Source organism: Barbatula barbatula (assembly GCF_947034865.1).
Source record: "Barbatula barbatula genome assembly, chromosome: 18".
Classification (NCBI taxonomy): domain Eukaryota; kingdom Metazoa; phylum Chordata; class Actinopteri; order Cypriniformes; family Nemacheilidae; genus Barbatula; species Barbatula barbatula.
In genome coordinates, this window is record NC_136781.1 from 8,215,787 (window position 1) to 8,241,930 (window position 26,144).

The window sequence follows — 26,144 nt, forward strand, 5'->3', positions numbered from 1 at the left end:
GAAGCTGTGGAAAGAAATGAATTATTGCTTATTCTACAAAGATATTCTAAAATGGCCTAGACACATTTGTTGTCAGCCCTTAGAAAAGATAATACATCATTGGATTATAGTGATATTTTAAACTAATTCGTTTATTTAATTAGTATCACACATGTATCCAATCTTTTAATCAGTCATTCAGCCTATTTAAACGGAGAAAAGTAGTCAGTGTGCTGTGTGGTATCATTGTGAATATGGACCAGAGAAAGCAAAGGATAGAGTTTTCTGAGCATGGTAAAGTTAAAGGCTACAAGACAACAGTTGCAAATACTATTACGAAGTTTAAGGTCCATGGAATTGTAGCCAACCTCCCTTGGTGCGGCCGCGAGAGGAAAATCGAGTTTCCGAGGGTAAGCAGAGTTCCAACTCAAACTGGTTGGATTTTTTTGGGTGAAAATTTAAAGGAATTGAATACATAATTGCAAAAAAGATGAGCGACAACAGGGCTTGACATAACACATTTTCCGAAATTACTTTGAAGTTAAATAATGACATTTAATTTGAAGTGTCAATATAATTGTTTCGGATTCTGATTGGTCAAGTTTGCTTCTACCTAGTCTCGGCTGTGGCGGCCTGAATTTTGGTTAAACTCTCTGTAATTGCTATAGAACAAAGGCAAGCTCTAATTATTATTACGTTAAAAAATTTTGCACATAGCACATTCACGGTAATAATATATTTCACGGTAACAATCTCCTATTTTAATTCTATATTTTATACCACATTTTTCTTAGATTGATTTAATTGATTTATTACAGTTCATTTAAATGCTCAACATAGTTAAAATGAAGGTAAGTTTTTAAAATGTACTAAAGATATCAAATTAAGTTCTGATAATCAGATTTATTATTTATCTATCTTGATCTGGTATATTTGTCCACATAAATTACTGTAGTATACTATAGAATTTACTATATTAAAGTAGATACTACTGTTTTTGAACCTTAGTACGGTATACTACAGTGTTTACTGCAAGGGTACTATAAGAGCAGTTTTAATCAGAGCTTTGATGTGTACCTGTGAACAAGAAGCGTCATGAAGCCTATATTTTGCTTGGGCAATGGGACGTGCAAACTGGGCAGGTGACGAATTTGTCTTCATCATCTCTACAGACGTGTCTAGACGGGAATAAAAATAATGTAATCAAATGAAAACAAAACAGTGGTGAATAAAAGATGGCAAAATGGGCAAATGTATTCACTTACCGATTTTCTTTTTATGCAGAGGACGTGTTACAGTCACACCGCAGGATGAATCCGTGATAAAATAGTCACTCCACTTAGGCACTTCGATTTGAAAGTTTTGACTTTTCTTCTCTAAATACAAAACAGAGATATTAATGTTATATTGTCGTTTTAAACTAATATCTTTAAGATTGAATTATAAAGTACATATAATTATATAGGCCTATATGTAGTAATTATATATTAAATAAATAAATAATCAACTGAAACCGCATGTTTTATATATTTCTCCAAGTAAGGGGAGTCCCCCGATGAATCTCAGCCATTTCCAACACTGTCTAAATGTGTTTCTGTAACAAAAAGCAAAACAATCTTGATATGCCTTAACATATTCTTTGTGTCATTGAGCAAGTTTGTTAGAATGTTGATAAAGTCAAGAAAACATATGCCAGACTAAATGAGACCCCCAGAGACTTTATTAACTATTGCTATTGAGGTATGAATGGTGGCTATGCCCTTAGCCTTGTATTTAAAAACCTGCCAAACGATTTCTTGATGTAAACATTAACATCACAAAGCTGTTGAAAAGCTGTCACATGAAATAAGAGCCATTATGTTACTTTTTCTGCAAGAACAAACTTAATTAACTATTAATCGAAAATTAATTTCCCTTTAACTGATTCTATTCTCACAACGTTGCAAACTGAACCGTTTCAGCTTAGAAATCAGTGTTTGTCCGCGGTTCCATGAGTTATGAAAGCAGATATCGGGAGAGATTCCCCACGTCCCAGTCGAGAGGTCAGAGGTTCTGCTTCAGCTTCCACTGTGTCTCACTTCACTTTTAATAGCTTACACAAATGCTCCTCTGGGCCTCGGGTCACCTCACAGGACCCTTCAGTCTGAACAAACCCTACAGGTCAGATGAGATGGAAGAGGCAGCCGGGAACAGAAGTGGAAGTGTCATACATTAGAGGGGAGGAAGACAATATTTCATTCTTAAATTGTTGTGAAAGGCCTGTGCCAGAGAGAACATGAATCAGCTTGTCAGAAGGCCTTCTGCCAGAGCTGCTGAGGAAGAGAGGTTGGGAAAATCACTGTAGGGGCGACAGGAAAAGAGAAAGGGAGGGTGCGACAGGTAACCCGTCTCTCGCACATCGGTATGGACACTTCATCATTAAACACTTAATCAAAACTGCTGGCGTTGACGTGGCGCCTGCTACCTCCCCAGCATAATCTGTCACGACCTGCACAGGTGGGTCTTGCTGTTGTTCAGGGCCAAAATTTAAAGACCTTTCTTCATCTGGAGCAAATGAGATTTAATCATACCGGCTCCTGCATTTCCGACCTGATCTCACAAGAATTTGTAACTATTTTATGGGTGGATGATTCATATGAATTTGTAGGATGTCGAAGCTGCAGTGATGTTAGGTTTAGTTATGCTTTTTTGCAGTTTTTTTCTGCATCATACTTTTTATGTTATACAAATAGGGTGGCACAGAGTATGCAAAACCCAGAATCAAGTTAGACTTTCGATTCCATCGCCCCAATAAAGTCTATGGGTTTTTTGAATGGGTTTTTGGTAAATAGTCAGAAATAAGGTCTGTGGTTAACAAAACCTATAAATATTTTCATGTTTTATTCAAAAGTTTGAAGGTTGTTGTCTGAGGCTTGGTGGTGGTGTCGTTGATATTGAGCGACCGTAGTGTAGTCTGTTTAACTTCATGTTTTTACTTCTAGCGATTGTATGACATTAAAGCAACAAATGTTGTGTTAATTCATAAAGATTATCTTGATAGACAAAACCTTTGTTAATCATAGATCAAATCTATGGGGAAAATGCATAGGCTTTCGGTCGAGGGAATCACTGCGGTGCTAACTTCTGGGTTATCCTACAAAAATAATTAGCCACCTCGTAAAACTGTTGGAATTCCTGTGAGATCAGGTTGAAAAATGGCACGGTTGTGCTCACAAGAACAACAATAACCTTTTGTAAATACGCATTAGCACTTAGTTATACCCGATTGTAAGTGATTAGTGAACAGGTCACAGTTTTTTGCTGAAACACCATCCATAAGTCCTCCTCTCTCTTTATCCCTTTCCTGCTCACTCGTCCCGTCTCAGATCTTATCCTCAGTGTTTTGATCATCAAAGGAGGCTTGTATAGTCCTCTGTGCTGTGTGGGTTATATGATGAAAGCGGTAGAGATGGCTTGTGGCAGGGGCGTGACCTTCCGTGAGCGAGATTACCAGAGCAGGAACAGTACAGGTGGATTATAAGCATAGAACCCCTCCGCCACCATCACCATCCCAACACCTTTCTCCACCGCTCACTGGATCAATACATCACACTAATAAGTAAAATCTGCAAGCGGCAATTATTGTGTGTCATGTTTGCCCGCCTGCTTGAATAATCGTCCAATTTAGAAGAAATCTCACTAAGGTAAGTGCTCACAGAGGCCTTCGCCGGGCTCATTATAAATTGTGTACCGACGTTAAAGCTGGAGTAATTAAGAGCCCAAAACACACATGTTAATAATGCCTGTAGCTCATTAGCTGCTGTTGCTCTTGTCAGTGGGATGCCTGGAGACTGCTGGGCCAGCGATGGTTGTGAATGATGAGAGGAGATCAGCAGTGCCTGCATGGTCTTCCAAAACACAAACACACTTCATCAACCTGAACGGCAAAAAATGGCACTTAAATAATCAGCCCAACTAGAAGCAACTTATGCAGAGCTAGACATTTGGGAAAGTGGGGAAGAGTCGAGAGACGCTTACAGTGTGCTTAAGCAATACGTTTCTCAGAGATCAGTTTTTAATATCCTCCCAGGTGTGGTTGGAAAGGATGTTTAGCTGATTAAAGAAGAAAGACATTGAAATCAGAGTGTTTTTTACAACCAGGGAAGAAACAGTTCTTTTGCTCAATTTAAAGGTCCAGTGTATGAAATTTCGCAGCATCTAGTGGTGAGGTTGCGAATGACAATTACCAACGGCTCACTCCACCCCTCCCTTACGAAGGAAGGACATAGTACTAAGAAGTAATCATCTTTTTGCTTCTTTGCTGAAGGATATAATGTACTTTCAAAATCAGCTCAGTAGAGCAGTTTGTCCGTTTAGGGCTACTGTAGAAAGGGAACCCGCAGTGTATGTAGACAGAAGTAGCTAATTAGGTAATAAAAACAACTCTTCATTATGTACGGTCTTTATTCACCTTTGAAGATATTGCATTTCTGTCAACAGATACTGTACTCTAAGAAATGACACACTGCACATTTAAATGCAAGCAGAATATGATCACTAATTCAATGTAAAAGCAATTGTTCTAAAATACTCTTGTCAACTCTTGTAAAGAAAAAAAAGTCAGAAAAAAATGCATTGCTTCGACTGAAGCACACACAATGCTCTCTGGAACATTCTCAAATCATGCTGGAATAACATGCATCATTGAGTTTTGCGACTCGTAGAATTCATCCCATTAATCATTAGCAAAAAGGGCAAATCTCTACTATTAAGAAATGGTGAAATTCAGAGTTTAACCAGTGGTCAGTGAGACACAACGTCTAAAAGTTCGATCCCTTAGATCTTTATTGTAGTGTCAGTTAAACACAAAGAAGTGGGTATATGATATATAATGCATTTCTTAAGGACTTCTTTGCAGACCTGGCCATGTAGGTCCAGAACTGACCAGAGCCAGAGAGGCTGTTCACTGGTGCATGGCCATGCAATGAATATGAAGGTGGATAGATGGTATTCCATAATTGCCAATTAGTTTTAATGAGCTTTAATTTTAATGAGTACTTTCAGTTCAGATGCTGGGTCTCTTAATATAATTTCTCTCTCAACTATTTTTTTCGCAGCTCACAGATCCATAAATGAGAACATGTCCCTCTCCATCAAAGATCCGACTGTTCTAAAGAAGAGGTGACTCCTGGTTGACTTATAGTCAAATTGCTTGCTCATCCTTTGATGACGGCCTCCAGCAGCGCAGTCCCACCAATCACATTTCATTTCCTTGACGTTGCGGATTCCTGGCCCTTTGGTTACTTTATCACTTTATTTATTTTGTGAAACAGGGGCTGCGTCCATCAAGCATATTTTAATGAGTCAATGATTTGACCCTGTATTCGGATGTATTCAATTCAATAATAATTCTTGGCCTAAAGCTATAGCCTCAATTATATTCTGCGCAAATGTCTTTTGAAAGTAAGATGGAACAAATGCGGGGAAATAAGAGGGGGTGGGGGAAGATGGATGACTTACTTGATGGTAGATGTTTGACATAAATCGTGCTAATGGTTTTAATTCCTCTAAGTGCTGTGGAGTTGATCTGAGACGCTTGGGAAATGGGGCAATGGGTTTGAGAAGTTGTGGGAATAGTGGCCATTTTTCAAAGCACAAAAGACATTTGATCCAATGAGAAATTATCCTTACTGGACACAACTTAATGAAAATGCATTATCAGATTTAGAGACATTAGAGAGAGATATCTGCTGCAGAAAGGCATGCAAAAACATTTTTGTTCACAGATTTTAAACTCAAAATAACGTAAATCTGACAATTATGATGTAAATGCATTTCTAGACTAAATCGATAAAGATTTTCCAAAATAACAAATATCAAATCACACTAATATAAATACATGATGTTATTAAATGAGCCTTTTTCAGCTAGAAAGACAGAGATGATTGAAACCTCTGAATCGGTGCATCCCAATGTGAAGGCTGCATATATTGTACGTCATCAAGGCTATTCTATTTCAGTTGAAAAAACATCATAAAATCAACATAAATTCCTCAAAAGACGTAATCAATTAATTACTTCATTGAAACACAGAGACTGTTGCTTATCTAAAATAAAATATTAAATGATAAACCTTGATGACTTATGCAGCCTTCAAATGTGGCGTGTATGAAGTGCGAAGTTTTCACATTTAGGACCACTTAGAAATATTAAGACCACCTTATAAAGCCTTTTGAATATTTATAAGAAGAGTTTGCATGTTTCACTTTACTTTAAGCGGTAAAAGTCTAGATATTGAAGATATTGTACAATTTCAAGACAGACTTAAAGTACATTATAAAGTGGGGCAAAAAAGTATTTAGTCAGCCACCAATTGTGCAAGATCTCCTCTAAAGCAGTGATGTTTTGGGGCTGTCATTGGGCAACACGGATTTCCAACTCCCTCCAAAGATTTTCTATGGGGTTGAGATCTGGAGACTGGCTAGGCCACTCCAGGACCTTGAAAAGAAAGACCCAGCCATTTTTCATCTTCAATGCCCTTGCTGATAGAAGGAGGTTTTTATTCAAATCTCACGATACATGGCCCCATTCATCCTTTACACGGATCAGTCGTCCTGGTCCCTTTTCAGAAACAGCCCAAAAGCATGATGTTTCCATCCCCATGCTTCACAGTAGGTATGGTGTTCTTTGGATGCAACTCAGCATTCTTTCTCCTCCAAACACAACAAGTTGAGTTTTTACCAAAAAGATATATTTTGGTTTCATCTGACCATATGACATTCTCCCAATCCTCTTTTGGATCATCCAAATGCTCTCTAGCAAACTTCAGCAGGGGACACGTCTGGCAATGCAGGATTTGAGTCCCTGGTGGCGTAGTGTGTTACTGATGGTAGCCTTTGTTTCTTGGTCCAAGCTCTCTGCAGGTCATTCACTAGGTCCCCCGTGTGGTTCTGGGATTTTTGCTCACCGTTCTTGTGATCATTTTGGGGTGAGATCTTGCGTGGAGCCCCATATCAAGGGACATTATCAGTGGTCTTGTATGTCTTCCATTTTCTAATAATTGCTCCCACAGTTGATTTCTTCACACCAAGCTGCTTACCTATTGCAGATTCAGTCTTCCCAGCCTGGTGCAGCTCTACAATTTTGTTTCTGGTGTCCTTTGACAGCTCTTTGGTCTTGGCCATAGTGGCGTTTGTAGTCTGACTGTTTGAGGTTGTGGACAGGTGTCTTTTATACTGATAACGAGTTCAAACAGGTGCCATTAATACAGGTAACGAGTGAAGGACAGATGAGCCCCTAAAAGAAGAAGTTACAGGTCTGTGAGAGCCAGAAATCTTGCTTTTTTGTAGGTGACGAAATACTTATTTTCCACCATAATTTGCAGATAAATTATATAAAAATCAGAGAGTGTGATTTTCTGGATTTTGTTTTCTCATTCTGTCTCTCATAGTTGAAGTGTACCTATGATGAAAATTACAGGCCTCTCTCATCTTTTTAAGTGGGAGAACTTGCACAATTGGTGGCTGACTAAATACTTTTTTGCCCCACTGTAACTATGGTAAGTATGTAGAGTTTATCGTGTGTTATACATCTCAAAACTCTTAAGTTTTAACCACAAATAGGCAAGTATTATTAAATTACAACCAATGTTTGATTATTCATGAGACGATACAATCCATTTTGTAAGGTTATTTAACAAGGTATTATGCATCTGTTATAATGCAATAAGGCAGATCTCATCATGTGTTATAGATTATTATACATGACAAATCTGTTCGTCACAATATTTAAAAAAGACCCAATTAATATACAAGTTTAAATTTTCTTCCAAATTTATTTAACTGATCTGAGTGCCTCTGTACCTTGGCTTGGCCTCCTGTAAAAGCTGTTTTCTTTTGTCACATGATGAAGAGTTATCGTATCAGAAATTGGAACGGGAGGAGCAAAAAGATTTATGGTAAGAAAAGGGAAACAGAGAACAAACTAATTAAGCTGTGACACTAATATGGTGTAGCACAAGGGGGATTAGTTTCAGCTGAAACATTATATGACAAGTGAGCTAATGCTAAAGTACAAAGCAAGACAAAACATATTCCCACACTAGCAATAGAAACACCCCAATAGACAAGCATGACCGAAGTACATCGCATTGTCTCATTACTAATAATATATCAATGCAAGAGTTAGTTCTGATTCTATAACACAATTGGAAAAAAGTGCTGATATTTAGCATAATGGCACTGCACTGCACATCCCTGTACATTTTACTTCATTAAATATTGTAATCCAAGGACCAGATAAGTCTATATTTATTGCAAACAACCAATAATTAAACAACAGTGGTGAACTGAAGCTCATTCAAAGCAGAGAGAGTTCAACTAACGGGTCAAAACATGAAATAACAGAAATGGGTGCTTGTCATCTGGGGGCTTTTAAATATCATCATTCCTGCTAATGTCAAGGCCACAAACCAATTTTCTCAATGCGGCTTCATGCTCTACCATTATCACACAGGGTTGGTGTGAGGTCAGCTCAAGCATATTATTCACTACCTGTTAAACCATCAAGAAGGGTAAGAGGACACTGGATAAAGCAGCTCTTCATGCTTCTGTAACCGCTTCAAGAAAGCATGCGATTTGTTTGGCCGGGGTCCACTCTTACATAAAGAAAAATAAACAGCATCACTGCACCCGAGGCTGTTGTGGTTGGAAACGGGTCTGTTGGGTGAATATTTTGTCTTTTGACATCTTTATCTTTATTTTTCTGCCTTAATGATTGTCATGTGCAGCACGAGTCTCTCTCAACTGATTCACAGCAGATCTGTTTGGGTTCATTTTTAACTTTTAACATAATCAGTGTGTCTTCTCTTAACGTCCATTCAGTGGATTTACAAGATTACACTATCACAGACATTTAAAGACACCATTTCAAACACCTATAGGCTCACTATATTTCACAATGAACTTTTCAAATTGAATATCCCGTTTTTGCCATTCTCTTGTTTTTCAGGAACTTTCTCCCCAAAAACTCCATGCCTCAGGTCTCATGGGCAGCTCATAGAAGCAATTATAGTCGACTCAATTTTCAAGCATGCGATGCCTACAGCAGAATCCTCATCCCATGATTCTCTGGCTGTTGTAAGCCATGCGCCACACTTTTCCCGCCATCTGTCCTCTTAACATTTTATGAGCTCTTCTGCCACTACAGTCACACCCGTTTTTACAGAGAAAGATGGAGAGAGATCTATTATTCAGGTCGTCTGCAATTCGTCCCAACAAGAATCCGTGTTTGGCACGATTGCCCTCCTCCTCCTGTTTCCTCTGACAATTATGCTACAAAACCATTTGAATGTTTTATCCTCCTTCGTTTTCTCGGGTTTATTCTTTCTCCTTCCTTCGCGCAGCTGCTGAGGACGCCAGTTGGTCGGAAGACGGCGGTAATTAAGAGCCAATTACTCCACCTCTGGAGTCTTATTAACGACGCTGGTGAGCAAGCGAGGAGAGCAGCAGGGTGTAATCACTGGGGAGTGGTGACAGGATAATAGTATGACCAGAACCCCTCTTTATCATTGCCCGTGAATCTGACATAGTGTACAGAACTATCGCTGACTTTGATTACTACAGCCAATGAGTATGCTGTCTCTCACAGCATTCCTCAACCTGGACTACAGCCTCACAGGACAATATGACTATAATACAGGGTGAGGATTTCGTATGAATTCATAATATGTGAATAAAGCAAGAATGAAGCCTCACCCCTAAACCTAACGTCACTAAGGGGGAAGCAGATGGTACTAAAATAGTACAATCATACAAATGAATTAGCCTTTTAGCTCATTACAATAGTTGGATTGCCATGATATTGTTGTGTTTTGCTCTTACATCACTCAAAAGATATAATGGAGTCTTTTAAAGTTTAAAGTTTCATTTAACCTATTAAACTCTGCAACCCCCACAGACCCACCCGTGGATACAAAATTGCATTACAAAAAAAGTAACGGAGCACATAGCTTTCTAATCAAATTCACATTTATGTTACATAAAATAACATAATACCATCTGAATATGAAACATATGAATAATATTCCACTTAGTGGACCAATATGTAAATGTCCTGTGGTGTGACCGCAATTTATTTTTTATAGTAACAATGAACACTAAATGCTATTATACATTATTAATTTAATTAAATTATTAACCGTTTTTGCTGTCACACCATAAAACACATATTTGTCAACTTGATTTTATTTATAATAATTTATATTACAAATGTATTATATATATAAAAAACTAATTAAAATAATATTGTATATTTCACCTTTAGAGTAACATAACAAAGAATAATTCAAATTTAGAGGGTTTTGTGTAAAACAAGAGTGGGTAATTTATGTGGTAGGGGACTCTTTTAAATTCAGATACAAAATGCAAAAGCGATAGTTCACCTCAAAATGAAAATTCTCTCTTCGTTCACTTCTATTGTATGGACACAAAACTAGTCCAAGTGAATGGGAGCCAGTTTCCAACATTCTTCGAAATATCATATTTTTTTCTGCGGAGGAAAGAGAGCAATAATGGTTTCAAATGACAAGAGGGTTAGTAAACAATGACATCATTTTTTGGTGAACAATCACTTTAAAGCCACAAAAATGGAGCTATAAAGATAATGGGGATAGTTTAGTTTTGCGTTTATGACATCTCAGGCTTCTCATGGTAGGTTTTGAAATCCTGGGAAATATGAGTTCAGTTTGAGACACTGTAGAGATATCTTTGAAAACCCACAAGGACTCTGTTGTTAGATTTCTTGGATCTTTTTCCCAGGAGTAACATCTGAGTAACAAACATCTCTCCATCAACTGAGATCGTCTCTACCGATCTTAGTTGTAATCCACACGTTCAAATCTTATAATTTGACCTTTAATCAACCACATTATTTAAAAATAAAAACAGAGACACTAATTCTATTACCATACAAATAGATGTCAGAATATCTGCAGCTGCTGTAACAATGGGAGGAAGAAAGATTCAAGTCTGTAAACCTCAGCCCTCTCAATGTGGGGATAGCAGAGCGCTGGAGAGCCTCTCTAGAGGAAAGGACATTCAAAGCCATTACAGACAATCTGATTGCCTTGCGAAAGAGGTGTCCAAAGACCAACAGAACGGAAATTAGGAAATAATGGAGAGGAATAATGAAAAACAATGAAAACTGGCAGCAAGTCGGGAAAAATGATAAGGAGAGGAATGAAAAAAAGAGACTCGTTTTATTCATTCCACACCGTTTCACCTTTTAATAAAAGGTAAGAGAAAATCAGTTATATAAACGGGCTACAAAAAAATTCTTCTTCTTGTTATTTTAGATTGCCTTCTAATGTTGGCTCATCTAGTTTCCTCTGCAAGTCTAATTTAAGATCCTATCTCCTGCTCACCTCGCTGTGATATCACATCAGAGTTCAGGCAGCATGGAATCTGAATACCAAATGGATAGAATAGCTCGGTTAGTTTGGAAATGGAACAGAAAGATCGGTCTCTCTCTCTCTCTCTCTCTCTCTCTCTCTCTCTGTCTCTCTCGCTCTCCCTCCTCCAGTGTTTTGTCTAAACAATTGCAATTCTGTAGGTAACGAATACTGATAAGCTCAATGTTGTTTTATATTTAAGGTAGATTGTGAGATTAAGAGAAATTGGATTCTGATGTTGAGAACTGAAGAACAATTCAACAAAAATATGATCTCAATACTCCTTGCTCCTCATATTTGGCTAACTTTTACTTGATTTAGCCCTTGAATTCTCCATTCAATTCAATTTTATTTATATTTCGCATTTCACAATGTACATTCTTCCAAACCTGCTTTACAGGAGAAAATAAGAAAAACACAGAAGAGGTACATACACAGCGCACTGTGTTTATAGAACAAGCAAGGTCATGGCTAATAAATAATATCTAATAAATTCAGTATCCTGGTGAGCAAGCCAACACGGCCCTGTGACGAGGAACCCAAACTGCAATGGTAAATAAACTCAAAGAAAAAAAACTCAGCCGGGAGGTCCAGGTCCCCTCTAAGGTGTCACAGCTGCACTATAGGGAGAGGGAGAGCTTATTAGTTGTCATTTAGGAAATTGTATTTGTTGAAACTGTCTGTTTAGGTCTAATTTTGTATATATATAATATACACTCACCTAAAGGATTATTAGGAACACCTGTTCAATTTCTCATTAATGCAATTATCTAATCAACCAATCACAGTTGCTTCAATGCATTTAGGGGTGTGGTCCTGGTCAAGACAATCTCCTGAACTCCAAACTGAATGTCAGAATGGGAAAGAAAGGTGATTTAAGCAATTTTGAGCGTGGCATGGCTGTTGGTGCCAGACGGGCCGGTACGAGTAATCTGCTCAGTTACTGAGATTTTCACGCACTACCATTTCTAGGGTTTACAAAGAATGGTGTGAAAAGGGAATAACATCCAGTATGCGGCAGTCCTGTGGGCGAAAAAGCCTTGGTGATGCTAGAGGTCAGAGGAGAAGGAGCCGACTGATTCAAGCTGATAGAAGAGCAACTTTGACTGAAATATCCACTCGTTACAACCAAGGTATGCAGCAAAGCATTTGTGAAACCACAACACGCACAACCTTGAGGCGGATGGGCTACAACAGCAGAAGAATCCACCAGGTACCACTCATCTCCACTACAAATAGGATAAAGAGCCTACAATTTGCACAAGCTCACCAAAATTGGACAGTTGAAGACTGGAAAAATGTTGCCTGGTCTTTTGAGTCTCAATTTCTGTTGAGACATTCAGATGGTAGAGTCAGAATTTGGCGTAAACAGAATGAATACATGGATCCATCATGCCTTGTTACCACTGTGCAGGCTGGTGGTGGTGGTGTAATGGTGTTGGGGGATGTTTTCTTGGCACACTTAAGGCCCCTTAGTGCCAATTGGGCATCGTTTACATAGCACCGCCTTCCTTAGCATTGTTTCTGACCATGTCCATCCCTTTATGACCACCATGTACCCATCCTCTGATGGCTACTTCCAGCAGGATAATGCACCATGTCACAAAGCTCGAATCAATTTAAATTGGTTTCTTGAACATGACAATGAGTTCACTGTACTAAAATGGCCCCCACAGTCACCAGATCTCAACCCAATAGAGCATCTTTGGGATGGGGTGGAACAGGAGCTTCGTGCCCTGGATGTGCATCCCACAAATCTCCATCAACTGCAATATGCTATCCTATCAATATGGGCCAACATTTCTAAAGAATGCTTTCAGCACCTTGTTGAATCAATGCCACGTAGAATTAAGGCCGTTCTGAAGGCGAAATGGTTTCAAACACAGTATTAGTATGGTGTTCCTAATAATCCTTTAGGTGAGTGTATATCAGACATGACATGTAGTCATTTAGCAGACACTTTTATCCAAAGCGACTTACAAAGAGTTCAGGAAGCAGATATGTCATACAAGAGCAATAGTACAATAGGTCCTAATACAATGTTACTAGTTTCGATGAAAGCTAGACCACTACCTGCTGAGAGAAAGAGAGAGGGCTAGTGTACAAATTCTTTTTTTCATTTGTCTGTCGAGTATTCACAGAAGAGTTTTTTTTAATGTTGTGAGATATGTGGTTGACCTGACCGAGTTAGGAAGAATGTTCCACCAGGAAGGAGTTGTGAATGAGAATGAGCCCTATGAGAAGGCAATACAAGACACCACTCATGTCAACAGGATGTCAACAGGGGAATGTTATAAGCAGAGAAAGTAGTGAGTGCAGCTATAACTTAAAACTTTTTTTAATGTCAGCAAACCCATAAAGCACAGAACATTGCATGTTGCTTACTGGATATACTGTTTGTTTTCTTAATTAGAAACCAATTCCCCTGAAGATAAAAATGATACGATAAAGTCAAGTCAAATCTTCAGATAGCAATGAGATCATTTTGACAAAAAAGACATTTTGAAATGAAGTAAATCTTGGCTTCTGCTCTGCCTTCCTGCTGTTTTGTGTGTTGCACTAGGGCAGATTTTCCCAAAACATCACAAATCACACTCTTGAGATCAGAGTTAGTTGTTTAACGAAATAGTAATTTCCCAAACCAGCACAGATTGCTGTTTATTAAGTGAAATTGAGGTACAATGTTACAGGAGCGGTTGGGTCCAAAGGTTGGAGTTTGTTATTCCAACACAATAATATTGTGTAAATACTGCCAAACAAGAAATATTTATGCTGGCACAAAACTGTTAAAGTTTACTAGATGGAGACGGGTGGTTGCTATAAAATGACATATTTAATTCCATAAGTTTCTTAATTATTGACACCTGCTTTTCTCATATTTGCGGTGTGGTCAGTGTCATTATTGCCACACGCAATCCTCTGTTGAAGGTTACCAGACCAGAAAGCAAATGAGAGGGAAGGTTACGGATGTGTTGGAGGAGTGTCGATATCACCGGAGCAATTACAGCTGTATAAATGGGCCCTCCATCAGACCAAATCAGGCATACCATCAATCTGGCCCCATGGCCTCAGCCTGTCACACGTCTTTCTGCCAGCAATCTGTACATTTCAACTTAGCCTAGAAATTGATAATCTGATTCAGTCTTAACCTGATTACGCACCGCATCTGCAAGAGGTAAAGAGGAGACTCTTGGCAAAGAGTGAAGAGAAGATGGGGAAGGGATGAGTATCTTACACGTTATTTGACGATTAAAACTCCTCCCAAGGATTCACTTGTGGAACTTGGAGTAAGTGACAGCGGTTTAATTCGATGTCACGACCGGGCAGACTTGCGGTGACTCTGAGGACATGGTGGAGTTGATCTAGCATCTCACAGTCCTACTGGATTAAATCTATTATTCTGTCAGGAAAGAGAAAAAGCCGAGAAAAGAAATGAAAGGGTGTAGCACAGCCAATGGACACACTAGATTATAATACAGTAATATAAAGCCTATTGCGAAAATTGTGATTTATTCATCATAAAGCAATATCCGCATTGCTATGAGCTTTTTAAATTACAAATATTAAAGCCAAAAAGTATGTATCAATACAACGTGCAAGAAGTAAAATCACTTAAAGCATATCTTCCTTCCACTGTACAAAATAGTCCCGGGTCAACTGTAAACCGCCAAAAATAATTCATTTGCATAATTCCTAGAAAATGAAATAGCAAAAGAAAGCAGACATCACATGCAAAAAACAATGCTATCAATGAGAGATAGAGAGATGGAAAAAGAAATCAAGAAGAAGGAGGAAGGAGATCTGAGGAATCAAGAGGGAGGTGGTGCCATGCTTACATCAACAAGTGCCAGCGCAGAAAGATGTTGGAATAATAAACGCAGAGCTGAGAAACCAGCGAGAGGGATCAGCAGCAGCTAACGGTAAATCCCTCAGAAAACAATTACAGCCCGTCTGTTCATCCACATGTCTCCAGCTCCTCCTAGTTTCACTTTCCCTTTCTGTAATTTTTCCTTGCCGCGTCTGGCCTGGTTGACTTTTTACGCCTCGCTGGCGAGGGTTTTCTGACCGTGGCGAGCATTCAAAGTGATGTTTTGAAAACGTGATATTGAATCTAGTCTGAAAGGCACAGACATAAAAGAGACAGACCTGAGCCATTCAAGGACAAGATGTTTCGGAAGCCAGAGACAAAGAATGGGGATAAAAACAAAATAACACACTAAAAGTGGCGCCGCGGGTTTGAGTTTAGTGATGAAAGGGAATGCGAGGCAGTCCACCGGGCCTCAGACTCAAAGCCCACTGGAAAAAAAATGTCAAAGCCAACATGACATTTCACCTCATGTAAAGTATATAAATACACGCCTCAAAAAAGTCTTTCATTACAAATTCGCCTTGAAATGAGGATATTTACTGTAACTCTTCAAATTGAATAAGCTCTTACATTGACTAGAAAAAAAGACCTGCATGTCATACATATGAAAGACGTGTCAATAAAAAAAAGAATAAACAAAGACTCTCATTATGACACAAACTGTAGGCTGATATTTGCTCTGAGAGAGATCGTGCATTATCAGTATAATCCTCATTACCCCGAGGATACACAGATACACTAATAAGCCTTTAATCTTGCCTCTCGTTTCTCCTTTGTCTCATCTAGCTCCTAGTCTTCAAAGTGGGATTATTTGTGTTTACTTTTCCATTTTTTATTTACAAAAGCACAATCAGCGTTTCCATCCAGGTTTAAACCTCCAGTAAAAACCAAGCCCATTAATGAAAACATTTAGCCGTGTTTAATGATGCACCTCTTTAACCTCATAATTGTACTTCTTTTTGCAGTCAACACCGCCACACACATTACCGTTACGCCGTTACAGTTAACATAGTGAAATTTCCTCCCTATTAACACAGTAACATAGGTGAATAATAAATATTTAAATCCATTACGAGAAAAAATTTGCAATTTGACAAGTTTAAAAGAATAGCCCGGACCTCATCGGTTATTCCGGCTCAAAGTGCCAAAGGCCTGACATGCTTAGGCCACACTTCCACTAATGAGCTTCTCTTTTGAACACAGGCGATAGATCAAAATGTTTAATGTCTTATTAGTTCCTGGCTCTTGGCTTCAGGTGGAGGCGAAGCTTATTGGAGCCTCCCTCCAACATGAAATAAATGAAGGAATTAGTGTTAAGCACCTCTCCTGGAAAGAAACCCGCTCTCACACGGCCCACATTTGTCCTCTAGTCAAATGAGCTTGGCAAGAAGCTGCCGATTATTCTGCTGTCTTAATGTACAGACAAGTATTGTTTTCTTGTTATAATGCAAGCATGCGTGGGTGGACAGAAGTCTTTCGCTTTCCATGCTGGAGATCCCATGTTGGCGTCTAATTAGAAAATGCACTTTTTTATTCCTTTCATTGTCAAACATTAAGATCGCACTTGATCATACGGTCATTCTCACCGATTCAAAAACCTCATATCTGTTGATGCGTGCGCCGTAAAGTGATTTCATTCTCCATGTCGTGTTCCATTTACAGCAGTTTACACTCCTGAGATGAGCGCTTGGAACATCACGGCTGCGCAAACGCGCTCTTCACGCTGTGAAGAAAATATATTTCTTTTGTTTTCTCTCTTTATGTGAGTCACTAAAAGGAAATCAACTGGATTCGTTTTTTTATGAGCCACTAAAGATGAATTGGCTTGTGTAATTTCCACTTGTTCACAGAAACTCATCATACATAATACGGATGGCATCTGCTTTACTGCGGCACTGAGAATAAATGATTGTTTGTTTCGTTTGTAATCTTCTCGCCAGATGTTAACATGGCTTGGCTTTTGCTGACAGGGCATGGGTGTTGTGCGTTTCACCCTGGCGCTACATATGCCTTTGATGATGCCTCCTTGACTGAGCTCACCAGGTGGCTGACACTTAACAATCTGCTAGCGGTGATGAGCCGTATAGCACCACGCTTCCCAGCATGCACCTTGTACTTAGCCGTCCTTGCCCATGAGGGATCTGCTAACGATTTACCGAAATGCCCCAAAATTCTGTGTTTAAGGGGGATTTGTTACAGAAAGAACGTTCTGAAGTCTCTAGATAAGTTTTGCATCTTTTGGGAGTGCAGAGGACTTTTTATTTAAATAAATTTTATTGAAGTGACGAGAAAGAATTTGGGCACCTGGCATGCTCAAAACTAAAATATGCCACACAAGCAACTTCAAAAACAACTTTTGCCTTAAAAAATGTATTATTCTTCGGTAACACTTCAGTATAGGGGCCATTCTCACTATTAAGTTGTTAATAGCATTGTCAACTATTGGCATATCGGATGATTATTAGAACTTATAAAGCACATCTTCCCCATGTCCAAACTCTACATCCTTAATCCTACCCAATACCTAAACCTAACAACTACCTTTCTAACTATTAATTATGGATATATTAAGGAAAAATTCGTAATTGATGGTTTGATAATAGCGAGAATTGCCCCCATACTGAAGTGTGAATTATTCTTCTAATGGACAAAGGATGCAAAATAAATTAACATGAAGCGTGTGAAGTGTGATACTGTGAGTGAAAAAAAACTCACTGAAAAAGTTTTTCTTGATTTTTTTATTTCATTTCATTACTTAATGTGTTACTTCTCATTAGGTAAGGTCATATTGTTCATCATTTCAAAATGTTGAAAGAATTTGTTTTTCAAAAGAAAAAAACAAAGAAAATTGTATGAGCCACCTGTCTGAAATGGAAGAATATAATTTAATAGAGATTATTAAAACTTCCCACATATACATTTACGCGCTTAATAAAAAATGCTGTAAGACATACTACTTCTACTCCTACAAAAAAAATCACATCCCCTGAAGTGGCGCCTGGAGTTTGTTCTTCATTACCTTTTTAGGACATTAAAGTGACAGATCACCCAGAAGTGAAAATTCTGTCATCATTTACTCACTTGTCATTTCAATTCTGTATGTCTTTCTTTCTTCTGCAGAACACAAAAGAAAATGTTTTGAAAAACAATGGCGGTATCCATTCACTTCTACTGTATAGACACAAGTCAATGGGCATTCTTAAAAATATCTTATTTTGTGTTTTGAAAGAAAGCCATACAGGTTTTAAATGAGAAGAGGGCGAATCAATGACAGATTTTGGGGGAACTAACACTTTAAACTAAAGAAAAATTTCATTAGCATTCATTGTATAAACTCTGATGTGCTCTATTGCTGATCTATTATAACGTTACTTAAGAAAATTGTTTCTCGGCTTTTATTTCACGGCGCACTGACGTTGTCAGGTGAGCTTAATGTGAAAGGGCTTTAGGGCAAGCCCAAAAACAAAATAAAAAGTTGTTTAGCATACAGAAAAGACAAATGGGATTGTTGGTCACGGAAGCGTTCATACACATAAGACTTAGCTTTTGTAAAATAAAAAATGATACACAATCAATCTCACCACATAATAAATAAACACAAGGATCCACTTCTCAGCATGACACCGGATGGGAATGAAAAGTGTTTACTCGTGTTTAGTGCTAAAATGAATCATTTACTTGTATAATTTATTGACAAGAGAATGAATGATTCATAAGCATGACTGAACAAACAACTCCAAATTGGTCTTCAGTGGAATGGAAATCCAGATGTAAACAGGAACCAAACCACAACCACATTAAAGACTAAAGAAAAAGCATTTATTGTTTTATATACTGTGTATATATTGTGTGTGTGTGTGTCTGTCATTTATTTGGTGTTTTGGTTCCTGTAAACTTCTTTCAATGATACTCCTCTGCACCGTATGCCTTATTTAGAACAATATACAGTTCAACTCTTTAATGTAGCATAGCTAGAAACTTCCAAAAAGCTCCACCCTTAGCTTCCCTGTCTAAATCTGCGATGCTGACTCTGCGAGTGGAGGCTGTCGCAGACACCCCTGGCCAATTTACGAGTGTCACAGAGCGCAGTGGATATCTATTCATAAGACACTCATAAATAAAACATGCAGGGACCGGCTGGCGTCGGTGCGCGACAGGCAGGTCAGTGTGGGAATTATTCCTGCCGATTCCAAACCAACGGAAGAACATGTCATTCTGCTGCTCGCTGTCATGCACACTCACAGACACAGGAGCTGGCAACCCAGCTGCAAAGAGGCTGCCTCTAACGCAGACGGCATCGTGTCAAGCCACTCATGTTGCCACATCAGAGTAAAATGCATCTTTTTGTTCCTTGCCATCAACTGGCAGGAGTATCTTAGAGAAGAGTCCAGGTCTTTACTGTGGAGATGTGAGGTGCAGATGGAACGTTTGTGTAGTGTAGAGAGAAGATGTAGCCAGTAAAGTGGGTGATAGTTGTTGATGTTTTGAAGCACATTTAAAGAGGGTGTACCACAGGTAGTCTTACGCAGTGCATTTTTATTCATTTTTAAAGAGTAAATGCACGGTCAAACTTGTCATTTTGCTTTACTGGAATCGCAAGCTTCGGCTGCAAAGTTTTGCATTCCGCTGCGTTCCAAAGCTAAAGTTTGGTAAACTCTGACCTGCGAATTTGCAAGACGTGTGACCAGACAGAAACGTTTCGGTGCGAATTTTCTCATATCCTGCTCCCCGCCTATATTGCAGCTACATACAACAAATATTTGCATGCTCAAACTCCAATGTGCCCGCGACATAAAAGTAAACCAGAAGGATTTACTCAACACTAAAGTCACACACATGGGAGGTTGCTAAGCAACACACAATTTTGCCAGTTATACATTATTTAAATATATATAGTATATACATTTTTTATTTATTTATAAGTTGCTCATACATATTTCAAAACATGAGGGGGAAAAATTACTTAAGACAAAATAAAACCTAACTTTACACTTTTGACATTTTAATACTATTTAATAAATAAATAAATACTATGAAAAATTTATAGTAATTTATTTTATTTATACATTACAAATAATGGTTTAAGGCAACATAAAAAACAACTTCACACTTTCGACATTAGAATAGTATTTAAATAAATAAATTATAGTTGTCAAACGATCACTATATCCCATACAGAATTAAGTTTCTGTTAACATTATATTTGTCTGTGTACTGTGCATATTAATTTTGTATTTATAAAAACACACACATAAATGCATACATTTGAGAAAAATGTATAAACAGTTACGTATACTTTACATAAAACTAAACATAAATACATGTAAATATTTACTAAATATGTACAGTATACATGTATGTGTTTATGAATACAAAATTAATATGCACACATTTATTATGTACTGTGAACATAATCTAATATGTAAACGTTTGACAGTATTTTAAATAAGTAAATATCATAAATAAATTTTAAAAAATATGTATTTATATCATTTGAGATTAATATTTTTTCACATAACTGTATGCCTAAATATCAAGATTCCCTCAGAAACAGTTCATTATAATTTGTATATAATGATGTTAATGTTCATAATAATAACCGTAGGTATTCTAAATAACACTCTTTACGATTTTTAACAAGGTGGCAGCCAGATGAATCAAGACCATAGTTGTGCTCTATCAACTCTGTGTCCCTTAAAAATAAACTCAACTTCTGTTAACAATCAGATCAATAAAGTAAATAATAAATACCAAATTGTTATCCACATTTAGATTGTATGGTAAATTTGAAATCAATAAACCATTCTGAGTTACTAGAGGTTATGGCAGACTTTGAATTGAACAAATTCTTAAATTCCCTGACAGCTAGAACAAAAAACAGAGACCTTTAAAAGGCCATTTGTACCCTTCCTTAACAAGCCATTTTAGTTCTATCTGTTCATATTACGAGAGGGGTAGAGGCCAACGCTGTCATCCTTCCCCATTCCACATTTTAAAGCTCGAGAGGACTAATTGGAAGCTGGTGTGTTTCTGTGGCTCGCTGCATAGGTTGACAGTGGCTGCAGGTGTGTGCGAGTTGGAGTTGAGCTCAGTAATGTAAAGTGGAAATTTAATAGCAAGGTAAAGAGAGAGACACTGTGACAGGGCTTTGGATTTGCATTGATCTTGTGCGCCCGCCTGTAATGGTCCAGCTTTAATTAGCTCAATCCTGGAGCGAGACACACCAGGAAACACAGCTATCATGGGGGGCATCATGGGAGGCACACAGCCACCACCATCAGCACTGACATCATGCATTCTGTGAAGGGCGCCAACACACTAGATGGTCACCATCTCTAGAAGAAAACACCACCAATTGATTAATTAATTTAATTCATAAATATTATATTAGCTCACCCACTCCCACAACTCAGTTATCACTTTTCTATTCAGTTGGTGTGTGTGTGGGGGGGGGAGGTGGGGGGGGGGTTGATGTCGAACCATGCCAGCAGCAAGCACTGAGAAAGAAAGAAAAATACTTTTTATCAATAAAACTGTTCTATTCAGAAGAAATAGTTTTTTTATGAAAAAAAGATTGAAATATGACATTTAGATTATTTAAAAATAATAAAATCAATAAGACTTCCGGGGGACTTCAAAAATTTGCAGTAAGTTCAACTTTCTGCTTTCTCAACTTAGCATCGCTTGATCATTCAAATGCTTTCTCAACTCAGCATAGCTTGATCATTCAAATGACGCAAGACCCTTCTCAGTTGTTGATTTTGCATTTTGAAAAAGCCCCGACAACACATTCAGTATATTCAGCATAACTGAACATCTGTCAAAGCTTTTGCTGAATAATCAAGGACGGGACTTTCAAAACAACAGACTCTTCAAAAGATATTTTCTTATCCCATCTCCCAAAGAGCACACACACATATGGTCTTTCTCAGGAGAGACAGACATGTGGTGTTTTTGGCTACATCTATCTTCAAGCGGTTGTCCAACAGGTTTTTTTGCCAGAGGTGTTTCTGACTCCCTCTCCTCCATATGCTGGTGCGTATGTTGATCTCATCACACTGCAAACAGATCTGGCCACCAGTATCACACATATGCAGTGTCCACTGTTACCAGTTCCTGTCCAGCAGGCAATCAAACCTTTAAAGGTGCCAGTATGAGTCATCCCTGATGGGCACACTTCATTAACAGTCTAGCTGTTATATCTGGCACTTGGTTCTAAATGACTACCAATGCATCTGTTTGATAAGTTTGTTGTTTTATGTTTACTGCATAGACTTGTTTAGGTTTCTATATTATTTGGCATTTGTGCTCCTTGTTTAAATCATGTGTCACTTGCGACACAATGTAACTGGAACATGTTTAAAAAGCACTAGTTTTAAATATTTTACTTTTCACTCTCGAGCAGATATGCACTCTGCAGATCACGGTTATTTTTGCCTGGTTTTCTGAATAATTCACTTTTGCTTGTCAGAAGATGAATTCCTGTGGCTGTTTTCAAAACAAAGGTGCATCTTTTCTCTACTAAACTTATAAATAAATAACATAAAAAAACATATTTTAACAAGGTACAGTACATCCATTTTCATATGCAATTTCATATGCATATGTCACCTGACCTAGATCGGCAATGATGTCTGTAGAGATGAAGAAGAACTGGCGATTTTCAGTAAAACAGGTTTTTAAAGATCTCTTATCAACAAAGTCAGCTCTTGTGAAAATCAAAGCAGCAAAGAAAAAAAGGCTTATTGTATTAGCAGTTAATATCACACATTGCTGTGGAATACATTCCAAGGTATGATATTCCCCGATAACAACCGCTCCAAACTAATAATGCATGGTATGACACAACATTTGTTTTTGACGGACACAGTTTTATATTACGCAAAAGTTAAATGTAAGTCTGTCTTTTTTTTTAATCAAATTTATGAGATTATACTGTATTTATAAATGATTCAACCAAATTGCTTTGAATGTCATGTTTTACACTAAAACCGAATGTAAATGAGTTCTCCCCGTAGAATGTCTGCATTACTGATCAGGGTTTATTTGTGCCACAACAACCTGCTACTGGTCCATTATTTACATTATCCCTTACTTATTAGTAAAAGTAGCATTTACAGTAGGTGAAGTCATTGATAAAAGGCGGTCTAATCAATTTTCTGCTTTTAAATATCAAGACATCTCTGTTTGTCATTTTATCTCACTTATTTAAATAAGTGAAATCTAGGCCAATCACAATCCAAATTAACATTTTTCCAGGAAGGCAACTTCTTAAAGTAAATCCTGTACGATTTACTTAAAGAGCAAATCCTAGAAATCCAGAGTAAATCCTTACAGGTAAATCCAGGGAATAATATGTCCAACTAAACACCCTTTTGACAAATGATCAGTGGCTGTACATGACGACATCCGCTCTGAGCTCAGGTTGAGAATGTTGACTGTCTACTAAAGAGAGTTTACTTTGAATACTGTCTTCTAAAATATACTGCTGTTTATTAAGTACAGTACATATTGTACCATCATTATAGATAGACTGATGAAATGTCCTTCATTAAATGAACAACAGAAAAACAAGATTGGCCTCATTAAGCCATTAAATAATTAGATACGTCTAAATAAGAGACAATAAAGCAGTCTCTTCAACAAGAAGTGATTTTAGCCTGGCCAAATATAACATATTGTATTTTCTCTCTGATGACTCTTTGTTCATAGGCATCAAAGAACCCATCACAGCCCTTGTTCCTAAAATAAATCTTTAAATTAGTGTTAGTTACAATATCTTGTCTGTCATATATGTGACCCTGTGAAATATACCATGTTTCTGTGAAAACCAGTCTAAAGACTCAAAATGATTTGATTTCCAAGCATTCAATTCTTTTAGCCTCTGACATGTCCATCCCTAGTCAATATACTGTACCAATGTTATATTTTCACAGAATGTTCTTTACATTATGCGTGTTGATTTTATGTTAAAAAACTGCAATTCACAAGCAATGACATTGACTGGGTTTTCACAGGAAGGGTCACATATAGTTATATAAGTTCTAGTTAAAACAACCTCTTTAATATATCATTTTTTTTACATTTGAAGCTATATATGAAACATGAAATATTATATTCATTACAGGGCGACCAGCATGTCTAGATTTTGGATTTCTTGCAACAAAACTGGTCACAATTTTACAGTATCACTTATGGCACTGTATGACATAGTTGCCTAATTCTACTCTTCTCAGTGAGAAAAGTGCTCCACTTCTATCTTGAGCACAGATGCTTATTGTCCAGATGTCAACGACTGATTACAGTCGAATGAGCTACTCATATGTAGTTAACGGTTAGACACCAACGTGCCAATGCTACAGAAACGTAAATTTTTTCTCATGGTGCTTCCGAACTAAACAAATCTCATAGGCATCGTTGTTCGCGTTTCATCAAATGAAGAGATAAGATAATATTTTGTTTAGCTTTAGGGTATTGCCATACGAAAATAAATGACCGTAACAGCAAAGAAAACAACTCAGTAAATCAAGTTTATGCAATCTACATGAGGAGGCTATCTTTTTATTCCTTTTTTATTCTATTTCTTTTTTCTTTATTAGCTTGTATTTCTCTTTTCTTCCATTTTTACAGCTGTTAATTTCCAATGCACTTTGAAGTCCTTAGGCAGGCTAAAATGCATTTCTGAAACACTTGGAGTCAGAAACACATCTTTAACCTTATCACATATGGGCTACTTACAGAACACAAAGTATACGGATCTCATTTCTGTGGGAACTAATAAAGAAACTGAAAAAGATTGAACCGAAATTGAGTATTAGAGATGTCCAGTCGTGTTCGTCAAGGCTCGAATTTTATGAATCCCGAAACGAGGATGTCATGCTTTTACTTATTTAACAGAATTATACAAAATTACTACATTATAATTTATAAGCCGCACTGCTTTTTAAAATGATTACCACATAACAAAACTATTAGGGGCAAAATTAAAATATTAAATATTAAGCATGTTTAAATGATACTGGTATTATAAATGAAGCCACAGCTCTGGCAGAACTGATGGTTGGCAACCATCTTCATTAGATTTTTGATTATTAATATAACGCATTGCCATAGTGTCTCCATGCTTGGTTTAACCTACATCTTCCCTACAATGTGTTGCCCTACACAACACAACCTTCTCCATTCTATTCTAAAGCCACATCTAATGCTGGTTTGTATACCACGTCCTTCACTAACCTTTGCTAAAAATGGCTCCTAACATTAGTTTACCCTTCACTACTCTCCTCTGAAAGAATGTGCAGGGTTACCTCTGGCTGTCCTAGGCCTGTCAATGTCCTCCGCCAGGTTACTCCTGGTTGTCCCTGGTCTAAAACTGGCCTCTGTGCTCAAGGCCACCTCTTCTCTGTCCTTGAGGGCCCTGGAGGGCAGGAACCGCATCCCTGGTGCTTGACACTGGGCCAGTTTGTGTCATAGCGGACAGGACACTTGAGCAATGAGATCTGCCCTCGCTGACATGAGTGACTGATGATATGTCTGGAGTGGAAGACTCTGCATCTGTTTTCATTGATCTCACATTTACGGTACCTCAGGATGGGGCAGTTGAAATGACAGTCAAAATGTGGACTATCGCGTCTTTTAGCAAATCCCAAGTTCACATTTAAAGAGCCGGGATAAGTAATTGCTTATAGTTCTGCTAAAACTATTCTGTCTCTATGATTTAGGACTAAAACAGCTCCTGTAGGTTTATAAGTTCAATCAAATTTTATTTCAAGTCATGCTAGCAATATAAATTTATAAGTTACATCCACTCAACCATTTTCCCAAATTTCAAATAAGTTCATAAGTTCAGTGCCATGTTAATGCACTCAC